Here is an 18073-nt window from a genome sequence, read left to right as displayed (position 1 = left end):
TTCCTAATAGCTATGTATTATTTCATTGTGTATATGTACCATAGTTTCTTTGTCACTCATCAGTTCTTGGGCACTTAGGTTGGTTCCAGATTCTGGCTATTGTGAATAGTGCTGCAATTACATAAGAGTGCAGATGGGTTTTCCGAATTGCGTTTTTAGGCCAGTAGGGTATATTCACAGTAGTGGTATTGCTGGGTCATATGGGAGCCCAATTTCTAGTTTTTTGAGGACTGTTCGTATTGTTTATCAGAAAGGCTGGACTAATTGGCATTCCCACCAGCAGTGGATGAGAATCCCTTTCTCCACACATCTGCACTAGCTTTGGTTGTTCTTTTTGATGTGTGCCAGTCTCTGTGACATGAAATGGCATCTCTTTGTTGATTTTATTTGCATATCTCTGATAGTTGGACTGGAGCAATAGCACAGCGGGTAGGGCGTTTGTCTTGCATGCGGTCGACCCGTGTTCGATTCCTCCATCCCTTTCGGAGAGCCCAACAATCTACCAAGAGTATCCCTCCCACATGGCAGAGCCTGGCAAGCTACCTGTGGCGAATCCAATATGCCAAAAACAGTAACAACAAGTCTCACAGTGGAGATGTTACTGTGTCTGCTTGAGCAAACTGATGAACAATGGAACAACAGTGCTACAGTGCTACAGTGCTATCCCTAATAACTAGTGATGTAGGGAACTTTTTAGTATGTCTTTCGGCCTAACTAGGTTATTTTTATGAGCCCTTTTAGGTGAGAGTAAAATTGGTAAAAAGTACAGAAAACTCCCCAAACCTCTTGTCCTTTCATATTTACAGATACCTCCTCCTCCATAAGAGTAGTACATTGTCTGCAATTTACCAACCTAAATGGATATATTACTAACACCCAATATCTATAGTTGACATGATGGTTATAGTGCAGTGGATTGTGTCTTATCCACTGCACTATCTCTAAGCCCAAGGTTTGTTTTCTTTCTTTTTGTTTGGTGGGTGAAGTGTGGGTGGGGTGGCACATTGAGCTAAGCTCAGTGATTACTCCTAGCACCATGTTCAGCCATCACTCCTGGTCGTGCTTGAGGACCGTATGTGGTACTGGGGATAGAACTTATGTTAGATACATTTGAAGCAAGTACCTTAACTTCTTCATGGTTTCTCCAGCACAAGATGAGGGACTGTTTAAGGTCTTTTTTTTTTTTTCTTTTTGGGTCACACCCAGCGATGCACAGGGGTTACTCCTGGCTCATGCACTCAGGAATTACTCCTTGTGGTGCTTGGGGGACCATATGGGATGCTGGGAATCAAGCCCGAGTCAGCCTCGTACAAAGCAAACGCCCTACTCGCTGTGCTATCACTCCAGCCCCTGTTTAAGGTCCTTTGCCTATGAAAATAAGCCTGGGTTTTCCAGAATTTCTTTGTTGCTATTTACCTGTTAACTTCTGGGATTTTGATTGGAATTGCATTGCATGAATAGGTTAAGTTTTGAAGACATACCTGTAGATTATTTTGAATCTTCCCATTCATGAACACAGAGTAAGAACACAGAATATGCATTTATTTATTTCTTTGAGTAACAGTAAATTTGCACATGCTTTCTTTTATTTTTTTTTTGGGTGGTACTTTTTTATGTTTAAAAGTCCAGCTACACTTATTCTTTGCATATTTAGAAAAGCAATGATTTTTGGGGGGTTTAGTTTAGTTTTGATTTTGTTTTTCCTTTTTGGGTCACAACAGGTGGGGCTCAGGGCTGTTTTGGGTCTATGGTCAGGGATCTCTCATGGTGGGGGTTGGGGACATTTGTGCTACTAGAGATTGACCCATATTTCCTGAATCTAAAGCATGTGCTCAGCCTGTTGAGCTGTCTGTCCAAGCCATTGACTTTTGTGTACTTACTTTATATGCTGACACTTTGCTATAATTACTCATTTTTCCATCTATTGGAATTTTTGTCAGCTTTTTCAGATTTCTTAAGTAGATGATCATGGTATTTTTAAACAAAGGGCCTCTAGGATTTTCCCATTATAGACACTTTTTTTTTTTTTGGTTTTTGGGTCACACCTGGCGATGCACAGGGGTTACTCCTGGCTCTTCACTCAAGAATTACCCCTGGCGGTGCTCAGGGGACCATATGGGATTGCTGGGATTAGAACCGTGGTCGGCCGGCCGCGTGCAAGGCAAAAGCCCTACCCACTGTGCTATCGCTCCAGCCCCCCATTATAGACACTTTGATGGTGTGAGGTGTGGTAACTATATCACGACTTTCAGCATTAATTCGGTTGTCAATGTGTTTGTTACCTGAACATAATAGTTAAAACAAACAAAATATCTAGATAGGACTATTGCCAATTCTAAATATAAAAGGATATGCAAATGTTTAGCCTAGGACACAAATGTTTCTTTCTTTGGGCAAGAGGATGGGACGAGGGTTAATGCACTTACCTTGCAATGTAGCTGAACCTGGTTTAATGCCATGTAACACATAAGGTTCTTTAAGCACTGTCAGGGGTCACTTCTGAGCACGGAGCCAGGAATAGCTCTTGAGCATTGCTGGGTAAGGCCTCCACCCAGCTTTACCCACAAATGTTTCTTTTGTGAATTTCCTAGGTCAAGTTAATTTTTGTAGGGCATCTCTACTAGTTCCAAGTATCATTCATGAGCATGATACCTGGGTCTATGTCTTGGTATTTAATTGTCAAATAAATTTGAGTTTTTGAAAGAAAGACGGAAACCATCACTTTAGAAATCCAGAGTAGTATACACAAGGTATGAGGGACACCTTTGTTCCCACTTGATATAAATTAGGGGAAAGGAACTAAATAATTTACATAAATTGGAGACAAAATTGTTTAAAAAAATTTTTTTTATTAGTGAATCACTGTGAGGTACAGTTACAAACTTACAAACTTTTGTGCTTGCATTTCAGTTATATAGTGGTTGGGTGCCCATCCCTCCACCAGTGCCCATTTTCCACCACCAAGCATTTCTCTCACCACCCCCATCCTTGTCCTTTCCCCCACCCCACCCAGCCTCGGTGGCAGGGCATCATTCCCTTTTGCTCTCTCTCTCCTTTTGGGTGTTGTGGTTTCCAGTAGAGGTATCAAGTACCATCATGTTCGGACTATAGTCTACTTTCAGCCCACATCTCCCATCCCGAACGGGTCCTCCTAGCACCCTTTACTTGGTGGTCCCTTCTCTATGTGAGCTGCCTTTTTCCCCAGCATTCGAGGCGGGCTTCTAAGCTGTGGAGTAATCCTCCTGGTACTTATCTCTAGTGTTCTTGAGTGTTAGTCTCCCATTCTGTTACTTTGTTTCTTGATATGACTATGTCTTGTCTCCTTATGTTTTCCAGTGCAGTTGGCTTGATGAATCAGCTTAGTGCTAGCAGGTACTACCCCAGTGAAGTAAGGCCCATAAAGATTCTGGTTTTATAATGGTGCCTGTATAGGGTCTTGATAAGCAGAGTTTTAGTACTTTCATGCTCAAAGAATAGAGGCTGCTTCATTTCTGAGTTATGTGCAGTTCTCTTCATTTTCAAATACTTTTTATTTTTCCTTAAGAATTTAGCTATTAAGTCCCTACTGGTTTAAATGGCTGTGAAACATTGAACATTCATTTGCTTTTGAGTCCTAAGTGAATAGCCAAGAGGATCTATTCCTTTAGAAAATATATATTTTATGCTGCCTATTGCATCTAAATGAATCTACTGCAAAGCTGTGTTTACCCACATCCATATGCAAATATTGACTTATGCATTGCAACGATGTAAGCTTGGTAGGTTTTGGAAGAAAAACATAACACAAATGAACATTTATAAGCAATTCAAATATTAAAGAGCTTAAACATTTCAAAAGACATTCACATATGAATTTTTCTGGATGTCATTATGGTGCTGCAGTCATTTGCAAAATATAGTTACTGAACTACATAGCTTTTACGTATAAAAGTATGTGTTTATTTCTGACAGCAATAAAATCAATATATTAGATATTCATACCATCCTTTATAATAGTCCTTGGGGAGATATACTCAGCTCTATATACTCTTTTTAGGTGATGCTATAGTGAAATAGGACACTAAATTTTATAAACTCTTGTAAGTGTTGCTAAATAATCCTAGTAAGGATTGTTTTAAATGTCTTTTTCTGATGTTGAGATGTATATAATTTTTTAGCAGAATATGCGATTTTAGCCTTATTTCATCTGGTATTTGTTCCTTTATTTGTTGACTTTCATTAAAATATCATAGAACTTGTGTAGTATATATGTTACTCTTTTAAATCCTATGACTGCTTTCTTTCTATTTTTTATTTCTTATGGGCAGTTATGTTAAGATGCAGCTTAAATTCTCTTGGTTCTGAGGAATATCAAATACTGGTAAATTCACACTTCAAGAAAAAGTCCAGAAATGCCACAGGGATTCCAATATATCTATTACTACCCTTGTAGCCTCTGGGGAAATCTATCATAATAGTGTTTCATAGTAAGGCATATATGTATTATAAATTGCTAACTGGGTAAGTCATGAGTGAGGACTTAAATTTTGTTCAAAAGGATTTTCTTGTGTGAGTTTTATTAACTAAGAAAACTACTTTATGGAAAGACATAAAGTTGACATTCAAAGAAAATTCTTTATTTTTTTAAAAAAAACTTAAATTTTATTGAATCACCGTGAGATAGTTACAAGCTTTTATGTTTGGGTTACAATCTCACAATGATCAAACACCCATCCCTCCACCAGTGCACATTCCCAACCACCAATATCCCCAGTATAACCCCCCTTTCCCACCATCCCCCTGCCTCCATGGCAGACAATATTCCCCATACTCTCTCTCTACTTTTGGACATTACAGCTTGCAACACAGACACTGAGAGGTCATCATGTTTGGTCCATTATCTACTTTCGGCATGCATCTGCCAACCCAGCTGGTTCCTCCAGCCATCATTTTCCTAGTGATCTCTTCTCTATTCCACCTGCCTTCTCCCCTCTGCTCATGAAGCAGGCTTCCAGCCGTGGGGCAATCCTCTTGGCCCTTGTATCTACTGTCCTTGAGTGTCAGCCTCATGTGATGCTACCCTACACTCCACAAATGAGTGCAGTCCCTCTATGTCTGTCCCTCTCTTTCTGACTCATTTCACTTAGCATGATACTCTCCATATTTATCCATTTATAAGCAAATTTCATGACTTCATCTCTCCTAACAGCTGCATAGTATTCCATTGTGTAGATGTACCAAAGTTTCTTTAAGCAGTCATCTGTTTTAGGGCACTCGGGTTGTTTCCAGATTTTGGCTATTGTGAGTAGGGCTGCAATAAATATATAGGTACAGATGTCATTTCTACAGTGCCCTTTTGCATCCTCGGGATATGTTCCCAGAAGTGGTATTGCAGGGTCATATGGAAGCTCAATTTCTAGTTTTTGAAGGACTGTCCATATTGTTTTCCAGAAAGGCTGGACCAGTTGGCATTCCTACTAACAGTGAAGGAGCGTCCCTTTCCCCCCACATCCACGCCAGCACTGGTTGCTTTTGCTCTTTTGAATGTGTGCCAGTATCTGTAGTATGAGATAATATCTCATTGTTGCTTTGATTTGCATCTCCCTGATGACTAGTGATGTGGAGCATTTTTTATGTGCCTTTGGGCCATTTGATGTGGAGCATTTTTTTATGTGCCTTTGGGCCATTTGTATTTCTTTTTTGAGGAAACTTCTGTTCATTTCTTCTCCCCATTTTTTGATGGGGTTGGAGGTTTTTTTCTTATACAATTCTACAAGTATCTTGTATATCCTGGATATTAATCACTTATCAGATGGGTATTGGGTAAATATTCTTGAAAGAAGATTCTTTAATAAGTTTTAATAGTAAAAACAGAAGAAAAGTGATCAACAATAAGTGATCAACAATGATCACTTCTTTCTCAGCATTTTTCGCTTCCTATTGGTATTTCCCTTGCAACTGTCTAATGTTGTGTTGTATTCCTTTGAGATGTGTGTTGGTATCATGGGTCAATTTGAGGACTGTGATATCTTTGAGAACAACTTTTTATCTTATAAAACAGTATGTCCTAAATAGGAGTCAGCAAGTGGCTTTTGTTTGTTTGGGGACCACACCTGCCATATTTTAGGGGCTACTACTTAGTGGTGTCTCCTGGCATGGAAAACCATGTAGTGCCAGGGATTGAAACTGCCAGACAAAGAAAGTGCCCCATTTCCTCTAGCCATCTCCCCAGCCTGTAGTGATTTTAGTAAATTAGCATATTTCATGACTTCATGAATGATTTAATGAATGGATTCATGGTTTCATGAATCCACACAATCACGATGGAGGATAGTTTATAAATTGTCTTCAAAGAATGATTGAAATTCAGTAGATGTGGTTGTGATGGTGATACAGGAAAAGGAAATATCATAAGGTGAGAAATGGTTAGAACATGCTGGGTACTATTTTGTGGTTCATTGTGGTCTCTAGCAGAGGGTTCAAAAATGCAAAACTTGGAAAATTAAGATGGAAATGTGGACTAGACCTTCAATTGTGAAGTGTTTATAGTTCTCTGAATATATTTCAAAAATTAATTTTATTTAATTAGCATTCATATAGTCCTAATTTAAAAAGTCTATTCCCAGTGTCACATCAGGCACTGGCCTTCATAATAAATAAACCAGTTGTGTAGTAACAGTGATTGCATTTAATTCAGAGGGAAAGAATTAGGTAGGTAAATGAAGAACTTCAAATGAACTGGTCATTACCGCTACTGATCCATTCTACTACTCTCTTCCACTGTCTTCTGGCCCTGACTTATGAAAAGACTGTTTCTACTCTGGCTTCTGGGTTGTAATAAAAGTGGGGAGGGAGATCAACTTGAAAAAAAAGAGTGAGATGAAGATATTTATTTTCCTAGCTTTGTCCCTGCTGGGTCACTCTTGGTGGCTATGTCACCTTTCTGAGGGGTGCCCACTCCATTTAACCAGTGATTTGTTTGGGTACCTCAGCACTGGTAAGGGCAACATGCTCTCACTAATTGTGGGCTACTATTTCCTCCAATGAACTCCTTTCATTAGGAGTTTGTCTGCACCCTGTTGTTTGATGGATCTCTCGTTGATAGTATAATAGTTAGTTTTTTGAGGTTGTCACTGTCACTGTCACTGTCATCCCGTTGCTCATCGATTTGCTTGAGCGGACACCAGTAACGTCTCCATTGTGAGATTTGTTACTGTATTTTGGCATATCGGATACACCATGGGTAGCTTATCAGTCTCTGCCATGCGGGCAAGATACTCCCGGTAGCTTGCCAGGCTCTCTGAGAGGGGTGGAGGAATTGGACCTGGGTCAGCTGCGTGAAAGACAAATGTATATTTCATCATTTTATTTTATTTATTTTTATTTTTTTTGCTTTTGGGGTCACACCTGGCAATGCACAGGGGTTACTCCTGGCTCTGCACTCAGGAATTATTCCTGGCGGTGCTCAGGGGACCATATGGGATGCTGGGAATCGAACCCGGGTCAGCCCCGTGCAAGGCAAACATCTTACCCGCTGTGCTATCACTCCAGCCCCTATTTCATCATTTTAAACAATGATAATTTGTTCTTTTATAATCCCAGAGGCCAGAAGTCTGAAATTATCATTACTGGGCTGAAATCAAGGTTTGTTGCCCTGCTATATATTCTCTGAAGAGTCTAGGGGACCAGACTAGTCCTTCCCCCTTCCAATTTCCGTCCTCACATTACCCTTTCTTACTGGTGTATTTTCTTTTTCTGTGTGTCTTTCTCTTGTGAAGGAATTTCTTTCTGCCTTTCCCTTGTGAGGACTACCCATGATTGAGGATCACCTAAAAAATCTAGGTTCTTCTTTCCAGCCTAATGTTTTAGTTTAATAACATGTGCAAAGATCCTTTTGCTTAAAAGGTGATTTATAGTTTCTAAGGATTAGAATCTGATAGATATCTTTGAGGGGCCATCAGTCAGCTTGCTTTAGATAGGGAAGTTCAAGGGAAGCTTAAATCAGAAAAGTTTCAGGAAGTGTAGTAGGTCTGTAGATGCTTTTTTTGGAGGAGCCAGGAACACTAAATCTGAAATTAGCAGGCTTTCGATGGCACAGCGGGTAGGGCGTTTGCCTTGCACGCGGTCGACCCGGGTTTGATTCCTCTGACCCTCTCGGAGAGCCTGGCAAGCTACCGAGAGTATCTCACCAGCTACTGCAGAGGCTGGCAAGCTACTCGTGGCGTATTTCATATGCCAAAAACAGTGAGAAAAAGTGAGACATTACTGGTGCCCGCACGAGCAAAATGACGAATAATGGAACGACTGTGCTGTGCTACTGTGCTAACAGAAATGATCAAGGTCAAAGGGACCATGGAGTGAAGTTGGGTAATGTACTCTTCACAGCAGTATGCGGTAGGAGAAAAGACCTGGGAAAGAAATAGAGCTTTCAGGACCCATTTTTGAATATTTGAAGACTTGGCACCTTATGAGTATGGCTATCCTGCTGAGTTAAGAAGGTAGAAAGTGTTTGGTGGGGTGATGGCTGACAGTAGATGGGGGCTAGAAAATAGAAGATTTTGTCAATGATGTTGAGGAGTTTGGGCATATAAGTTGGCAAAGAAGATCCACTGCCTATTTTTTTGAACAGGGGAGGGATAGGAGAAAAGTAGACCTTCAGGAAGATTAATTTAGTGTTAGAGCACAGGGCAGATTGCAGCAGGGAGACTCTGGCTGCAGGGAACCCAGTTGAGCAATGAGATGAAAATTTCACTGATGTTAGCCACTCAGTAAATATCTGAGATTATTCAACTCTGAGTAGAGTGCACTCAGTGTCATCAATCATTTAAAAATATTTATTAACTTTCAACATTATGTGAAATTGTGAATAGTTGAGGAAGAAAGGGAAAAGGGGCCTAGTATGTGGTCTAGGAGCAAATGCATTGTTAGCAATTTAATTGTACTGGGCTCTCTTTTCCTCAAAAACATTACTTTCTGTTTGCTAAATTGAGAAACATTTGATTTACTTTTTATCATGAGTGTTTGCCAGATACCGCATTACTGATTCTATAGACAGGTTAGTGTCTAAAATCTAATTCTTGATGCCAAAGTTCAGAAATAAAAACATCTGTGAACACTAGGAAATAATTTCCAATGAAATCTTCAATGATACTAACTGAAAAAATGTTAACAAGAAGCCTGAGACTTTGAGTCATGCTGACAAATACTGGAAGAAAACACATACAGTACAAATACTCTGTATAATTTTAGAAATGTAATTTAGAATATTTGACATTTCCTTATGTACCATAATAATGGATAAACACAAAAAGAGTTGAAGAGAGGGTGCTGTGATGAATATGAATAATTCACTTGTTTGTTGCTTTTTATGTATTAGAATATACTTTTCTGGAATAAAACACACAGACCTGCAAAATGTTGTGGATTCTTTTGAGCTTGAAAAATCATGAAGGAAAATTTAAAATTTACTTAGATGTTCCAATTCCAATGCTACATTCACCTCCGGCCAAGTCACAATGTATAAATAGTCCTTATCTTAAGGTAAAACTTTTTATATTCTGTAGTCTATAATTTATTTTTTTCAGTTTACTAATTAGGCAAGGTAGGTATCTGCCAGAATGTAGTTAGTAGACAACTTCACCTTTCCCAAATAGAGATGAAGAGTTTCTTTTACATGAATAATATGAAAATATATCCAATTTTCTTGAATTAGAATATTTTATAGTGATTATGGTAAGATAGCAATAGAGGATGCTCAAATATGTGCCTATAGCCAGAATTTTGAAGCAGAATTGAAATGAGATATGAATGTGCTCAGTAAAAATGTAAGGAAGGAAAAATGTGCATTACAAATGGCTCTACACCTAACGGGGCAAAGCTATCAAGACTAGGTTGTTCCATAACCTGACTCTCAAGCAAGGATGCACAGTTAGGCAGACTGCTAAAAATGATCTAAATAAACACATATTAAAAATAAAACTGGACGCTGAAAAGCTAGTTCAATGGGTTGAGCACATTCTTCACACACACGTATGCGTATGCAGAGGCCAGAGATCTATCCCCAGGTCTTTACCGGTTCCCCCTTGGACCATCTGGAGTGACCCCTGAACACAAAGCTCGGAGAACCCGCTGAGAACACTGGGTATGACCCAAAATAAAACAAAACATAAAAACCAATCAAACCTAAATTTTAGAAAAATATGCCGAGAATTAGAATGTATTGAATAATGATAACTGAAAAGTAGCTGATACAGTCAATTTAAGTTTTGGACAAAGTGAAGAAAAATGAATTAGAGATAAGGCAAAACTGAAAGATGTAGTTGGTGAGCATTACTGGGAAATGGAAAATTTGAGCTGTATCCATTTAGCTAAGTTGGAACTACATTTCTCCAGACTGTGTTCTATTGACAGTTTTGGGTTGTTCACAACAGTAATTTGTGTGAGATCTGAAAGGAGAAGTGAAGTGACCGGACAGTAATCTACTATAGCTCGTAAAAGGAGTTGAAGGAGTTGACTCAAGAATTCACTGTGTCAGCCTGGGGAAGCTACTTGATTTGCAGTTCTTCCAGGTACAGCCAGAGCTTCTCTTTCAGCTTCCCTGAGTCCTGAGTGAGACCTCCTTGCTGTAGTCTGACTGAGAAGCAGCATTTTTCTGCAGATTCCCCACATCACAGAGGGAGAGGCAGGGAAAGACACGTGCAAGTTTCACCCAGTCCTCACAGGCTCCAGATTGTCCTTAGGAACTCTATTATCTTCTCTATTTGCTCTTTTATTTCCTGTCCCTCCCCCCCCCCAATTCCTGGCTCTGATGATCCACTACGACTCTGTACCCACTGTCACTGTCACATCTATGGGCAATAGTCTTCAATAGAGTTCTCCACAAGCTGATCACCTTGGTCCTGGGCTACTAACTTCTTTCTGACATACAGCCATATTCTCTTGGATCATTACACCCTCTAGTTTCCCACATTGTCTCATCTTTGTAAAAAGTTTAGTCCTTGTTCTAACTACCGTATTTTCTCTCAATCATGGTAGTTAGTTTTCTCCAACACCAGTGGCTACAGAAAACTTGAATTCTTCCTTTTGGACAATGTTCACTTTGTAATAAAAAAAACATGTTGTTGAATGAATCAAAATAGAATTTTATAAGAGCATATACTCGCATGCTAATTTCATTGAGCCTGAGACAGAGCCTCAGAAGGAGAAGTATTGTGACCCAGGCAGGCATGATAAATTTGACCTGGAATGGAATCCAGGCATAGCATTTTTAACAAGCATGCTGGGAGGATCCTCACATGTTGTTCCTCTAGATTATGAAGTACTGAGGAAGACATGTCAGTTCGACATATTATAAGATAAAAGAGACTTAAAAATCTGAGACTTCTCACTCAGAATGAACTGCTGATTTTTTTGTTTTATACTTCCTGTGGTCATAATGTAATATTCACTAGTGACAGGGATAAATTTGCCAAGTGGGTAATTCTAAGCCACTTTTCCACAATGATCTGACATGAACCATTAGCTGGAAATAAGAATTAGTATCTGGAGATGCAAATTATAAGTCAGTTGGTCTGTGGCTATTAATTAGACCTACCAAGCAACATGGAGTTATTCCCAGACAGGAACCAACTGCTAAATAGGTGGCAAAATGATCCTAGTAAAGGTCAGCTAATTGGAGCACAACCTTGATTTTTCTCAATCAACTGTTCAGGAATTTTTCTAGCAAGTTAAGTAAAGATGCTGTCTACTCAGCTTGACTGATTCTAATTTTTAATGTTTGTGAAAAGAACTTCCTCCTAAGAATGCTGTAACTGATATATACCATACACACACATAACACATACATATGGATTATATATTGTCCCAACAATATACAATTTTAATTAATTCTCATGCATAAATTTTAATATTTTAGCATATGGAATTTGGATACAGTTTAAAATCAAAATGAAAATATTGCTATTCAATCGGCACCATTTTGTTCTAATACAAATTAGAAGGACAAAATGGTTCAATAAATTGTGTTATATTTGAAAACATTTAGAACCCCATCACTTCTTAGCATCTTTGTTGCCATCTTCTTAGGACTAATTGTAACCATCTTTCTTTTGCTATTGCAATAGCATAACTTGTCCTTCTATGGCCATTGTTTTCTCTCTTCCAAACAGAAAAACTTCTGCCTCTTGGATTTTGGCTCTCCATGCCTCAACTCTAGGAAATTCTTTCCTATGATTTCTTTAAAATTGGTTCTCCATTTCACTTGCCTTCTGATTCTTCAGGGACACTAGTGACTCCTATATTTTTCCTCTTGAATTAACCCCATACCTCTCTGATGCATTGTTTATTTCTCTTCAGATATCCCCCCTATCTTCTATTGTTTTCTAGAGGTTTCCTTCATCACACCTTGGCATTTCATGATCTTTCAGAATGTTTATTGCATTTTGAATATCACCAAATCTATTTTTTTTTAATTTTTTTATTGAGTCACCATGTGGAAAGTTACAAAGTTTTCAGGTTTAAATCTCAGTTATACAATGCTTGAATACCCATCCCTTCACCAGTGCATATATTCCACCACCAAGAATCCCAGTATAGCTCCACCCCGCACCCCCACACCCCTAACCCCCCACGCCCCTAGCCCCCCCCCTTTAGCCCCCCCGCCTGTGTAACTAATAAATTTCACTTTACTTTCACTTTGATTGCATACAATATTTCAACAAAACTCACTATTATTGTTTGGAGAGTCTCTCCCCTAAAGTCAGACCTGCTGAAAAGGAAGCATTAGATAATTTGTTTTCCATTGCTGAGGATGAAGAGGTATGAGGTCGAGTGACCACACTTAGTGGCCTCTAGGTTTTGGGTTTCTGTATTTTAGTATTTTAGTAACTAAGTCCAGAGAGATATCTGCCAGAAGTTGCATCGTTGCCAACTTGTACTTCTCAGCTACATTATATTCCACATATGAGTGCAATCTTTCTATGTCTGTCTCTTTCTTTCTGTCTCATTTCACTCAACATGATACTTTCCATGTTGATCCATTTATATGCAAATTTCATGACTTCATGTTTTCTGACGGCTACATAGTATTCCATTGTGTAGATGTACCAGAGTTTCTTTAACCAGTCATCTGTTTTGGGGCACTCTGGTTTTTTCCAGATTCTGGCTATTGTAAACAGTGCTGCAATGAACATAGAAATACATATGCCATCTCTACTATACCGTTTTTCCTCTCCGGTCACCAAATCTATTCTTCATTTCTGAGATTTCTTTATGTAATGGTTTCATTTCCATGTTCATGTTTCTTGTGCTTTGCTGATTTCCTGTACTGTTGTTTCTTTTAGCTCTTTAAACATACTCAGCATGTCACTAAAGTCACTCTCTAAAGTTGTCCTCTAAGTAGGCATGGTCCTTGAGCAGGTGCTGTGAAACTTAGTGATCATGGCTAAGTACATCACTCGCTACACTGGCACCAAAATATCCATTTAGGGCTGGACACCTGAAAGTCAATGCAAGGCAAAGTCGATGCCAGGTGAGAAAGGCTATCATTGTCATTGGGAACTGCCACATCAAATGTGCCCTAAAGTAGAGAGAGAGTATGGGGGAAATTGCCGGCCATGGAGGCAGTGGGAGGGTGGGAAGGGGGTATACTGGGGAGACTGGTGGTGGGGAATGTGCACTGGTGGACGGATCGATGTTTGATCATTGTGTTATTGTAACGCAAACAAGAAAGCTTGTAACTGTATCTCATGGTGATTCAATAAAAAAAAATGCAAAAAAAAATGTGCCTACTGTCTACTGGACTGGAGCAATAGCACAGCAGGTAGGGCATTTGCCCTGCATGTGGCTGACTCGGGTTCTATTCCTCTGTCCCTCTCCGAGAGCCCGGCAAGCTACTGAGAGTATCCGGCCTGCACAGCAGAGCCTGGCAAGCTGCCAGTGGCGTGTTGATATGCCCAAAAGAGTAACGACAAATCTCACAATGGAGACGTTACTAGTACCCGCTCGAGCAAATCGATGAACAGTGAGATGACAGTGCTACAGTGCAGTGTGTTGCTACTGTCTACTAGAACAAGAACGAAGTGGGCTTGGCCATCCGGGAGAAGCCCCAGCAGCAGGGAGTGAAGCGGGAACCCCTTCATTGTCAGCAAGTACGGTGCACGGAGCACAAGCAAAGCCTGGTGAGGGGCATGTGCTAGAAGACATTGAGTGACTTCATGCTGGACTCCTGGACCTCTACCTGAACCACTGACCCACAGGCTTCAAGTCCGCAAAGGAGACTTTCCCGCTTGATGAGGATGGCAAAGTGATTCCCTGTGAGACGGGACTTCGTGGACACGTGAACGGCCATGGAAGAGCTTGTGGATGAAGGGCTGGTGAAAGCCACCGGAATCTCCAATTCCAACCTCCTGCAGATGGAGAAGAGTCTAAACAAGCCTGGCCTAAAATACCAGTTGGCGGGAAAGCATCTTGAGTGTCACCGCTCTCCAGGAGAAGCTAGCTGGTCCAGTACTGCCAGAACCAGGGCATCGCCGTGATGGCCCACAGCCCCCTCGGGCCACCCCACGGGCCTTGGCCCAAGCCCTAGGGCCCCTCCCTGTGGGTGGATCCCAGGAACAAAGAGACTGTGGTCAGGCAAAAGACAACCACATCCCAGGTGCTCATCCGCTTCCTGAAGCAGAGGAATTTGATTGTCACCTCCCAAATCTGCGATGCCTTTGCGGAGAACTTAGAGGTGTTTGATTTTAAACCAAGCAGAGAGGAAGCGAACGCCTTGCTGAGCTTCAAATGGAGCTTCAAACGCCACTGGGAAGCTGCACCTCGCACAGGAATTAGCCCTTCACCACTCTCAGTGCCTGCAGGTGACTGCACCTTGCCTAGTGGTCAGCTGCCTCTTCTACGCTCCCTGCTGCACTCACACATCGAGTCCATCTGGCTGGTCTCTCTAAGCTGCTCAGCTTTCTGCATCCCGCATCTCCCACCCCAGCTGCTGGACATGGGGGCTAAGAACAGGGTTAGTGGATTCGAAGCCTCTTTTTATAAAAATATATATACATATATATTTTATTTTTATAAAGTCATTTACAATATTTGATTACATTGAATATTCGAACACCAATCCCATCACCATTACACCTTCCCACCATCATACTTCGGATATTTTCATCCCGAGGAATTTGAAGCTTCTTGTCTGAGGAAATTACTAGAAAACCCTTTTCTGACTTCCGTTGATTCTACAAAGTGAAGAGCACCACTCACCAGCTGTGGGGCTGTTTTGGAAACTGTAATCCTCTCAGGCTGACTCTCCTCCCCTCAGATAAAAAGTGCTTTTGTGGAAAAAAAAATGTTATTTTCTGGGAGTTTACAGTCTTGGTTGTTGCTGATAGTTTCCCCTGTTAATATTTGAGCTCACTGGTCTTGCTCCAGAAGATGTGGAGCTGGCAGCCTTAGAAGACGGAGGAGGAGGTCGGGAGTGGAGGCTGTTGGCAACTCAACTGCAAGGGACGGTAATCTGTTTCTGGATCAAAGAAACATCCCTGGGATGTTAGCTTCGAGGTTAACCTCACCTGGGGGTTTGGCAAAGCAAGCGGAGGTTCAGGAGATTGACCAGCTAAGAAGATGGCAGAGAGGGGTTGGGCATTACTTAATATTTTTCTTGGTCATTTTGGGTGAACTCAGCTAAAGCCAAACTTTCTTTCTGGGCAATAGATCTCACTCTTTCTGATCTACATGTCTCTTGTATGTTTTCCAACTCTTGATGGCATCAGTTTCCCCCATTTTTTTTTTCTGGGCAATTCGCCTAATTGTAGCAACATGCTTTTATTTGTCTTAAAAACAAACAACGCTTTCTTGACTGTGTCACCTTATTTCTTCCTCTATTTAAGCAATCTTCTGAAAAAAGTTTAATCCTGTTGTCTCTAATTTAGTTTCAGTTCTCTCTCTCTCTCTCTCTCTCCTTTCCTCTGTCTCTCTCCCTCTCTCTCCCCCCTCTCTCTTCTCTCTCTCTCTCTCTCTCTCTCTCTCTCTCTCTCTCTCAGGGCTTATTCCTGCCTCTGTGCTCTGGGATTACCCCTGGAGAGCTCTGGGGACCATATGGGGTGCTGAGTGTTGAACCTGGGCCAGTCTCATACAAGGCAAACACCCCCTATCTGCTGTGCTATTGCTCCTGCCTCTCAGTTTTCTCTTGAACTCACCCCACCAAAATGATTAATAAACAGTCAGTGAGACACGGGAAAGAGTTGTTGGAGTGGGTTCAATCCCTGGCACCCCACATGGTCCCCAGAGCTCTCCATCTCCTGAACCTCTGTTTGCTTTGCCAACCCCCCCAGGTGAGGTTAACATCGCAGCTGACATTCCAGGGATGTTTTTTTGATCCAGAAATGGATTAACATCCCTTACAACTGAATTGCCAACAGCCTCCACTCCTAACTTCTTCTTCTGTCTTCTAAACCAGCCAGCTCTACATCACATTGTACAATCCAGTGTCACATCAACAGTTTTTTCTTATTAGTCAAAACAAAGAATTCTCCTCTCAGGCAGTTTCTTCTCTTGGCGATCAGGATGCTTCTCTTTCTCTTTCCGGTGCCTCACTGGCTCTTTCCTTCTCAGTCTCACTGCCTATGTGTTCTTGTAGGCCTAACCTTTAAATGTTGTGCTGTGGGCCTCAGTCGAAGATGTTGTTTTTTTAAAGAAAATTTTATGTACATCAAATGCCCAGATGATCTTATCTAGTTCTATAACTTGAAATACACTAAATGCTTCTGACTTCCAAAATCCTGTGTCTGGATCATATCTTTTCCTTCTTCTCCAGGCTTGCATATTAACGTGTTACTTAGCATCTCTGTTGGGATGTCTACCAGGCATCTCAGAGTCTCAAATGGACCATTAGCTGTTTCTCCCCAAGGTGCTTCGTTTGGGAAAGCAAAATTATTAAGAGTGTAACTGGAAGTAACTGGAAGAACCAGGAAGAAAAGTGGTGCCCAATTCAAGTTAAAAACACTCTGCTCCTCAAATCAAGTCAAAAATTAAAAAACTTTAATGTTTGAGTAGGTTTATGTATGTGATATTATAGCAGTTTCATCAAGCAAGAATATGTTTTTACTTCATTTAAAACATCTGTGCCATTAAAGAAATTTAATTTTAACTGAAGGCAAACAAAAAAAATAAAACCAAAACACCCAACGTTTAAAAACAACTTGTTGCAGTTTCTGTGTCATTTTTATTTGTAAGATAATTCATAACATATAATGAGTTTTTTTTTCTTTTTTCAGGGGAGAGTACGAGCATAGTCCCCTACTACCACAACAAATTCTGCAGTTGTGTTTTCCACATTTGGGGCAATCACAGGGGTCAGCACATCCGGAGTACAATAGATAAGCCTCGCCCTGGGAAAACCAATCTCTTGATCACAGTATCTCCCCTGACAAGTAAGTATAACATTTAATGAGTTTTTTAAAGAAATCTTTGGACTATTGGGCTATCTTTTGGTCATTCATATAATCCCAAATAGTACAAGCTCTCCTCTCCCCAGCCCCATTCAGCATAAAATGCAATGTGGGAAGTATTTGTAAGTTTCAATTATTACTTACCTAAAATTAAAAAAACATGAATAAAATCAATTTTAATATATGAAGTTGCCTGGAAATGAATATATTCCTCTTAGGGAATATTCATTAACTGAAATAGCTTAAATGATATAATGGGCACAAATTATTGTACAATTAAGTCAAAATAAATGTAAGCTACACTCATGCTTTATATGCAGGAGTTCTGGGTTCAATCCCCAGCTCCAAACAGTTCCCTGAGCACTGCTGGGAGCACAGAAGTACTTTAAGAACACAGGTTTGTGCATGTCTTTCTATCTCCTATGACCAAATAAAGAAGAACAAACTCAAGATAGATGCATCTTTAAATATATACATCAAGGTGTACATTGAATATTTTCTCATTTTACTCAATAATATCCCCTCTCCTGAGTCAATCATGTTATTTCTATTTTGTTTTTTTCTAACCATCAGATAACACACCATTGGATAACATTGGGTTGTCCTTGCTCCTTTCACCAGGAGCTTAGGTTTATTGAGTTACTCCCACAACA

At 40.3% G+C, this 18073-nt stretch overlaps 1 non-coding gene and 1 pseudogene across 1 annotated transcript; one reads left to right on the top strand and one right to left on the bottom strand.

The window, feature by feature from the left end:
- Positions 1-17264, top strand: part of LOC101554568 (aldo-keto reductase family 1 member B1-like) — a 32155-nt pseudogene extending 14891 nt beyond the window's left edge.
- LOC129399520 (U1 spliceosomal RNA) lies at positions 17244-17410 on the bottom strand. Its single transcript, XR_008627152.1, has one exon. It is a non-coding gene; the product is annotated as a U1 spliceosomal RNA (small nuclear RNA).
- Between the last annotated feature and the right edge of the window lie 663 nt (positions 17411-18073).

Source organism: Sorex araneus, chromosome 11 (genome assembly GCF_027595985.1).
Source record: "Sorex araneus isolate mSorAra2 chromosome 11, mSorAra2.pri, whole genome shotgun sequence".
Lineage (NCBI taxonomy): Eukaryota > Metazoa > Chordata > Mammalia > Eulipotyphla > Soricidae > Sorex > Sorex araneus.
The sequence above is the reverse complement of the archived record's forward strand: the minus strand, read 5'-3'. Positions and strand labels throughout refer to the sequence as shown.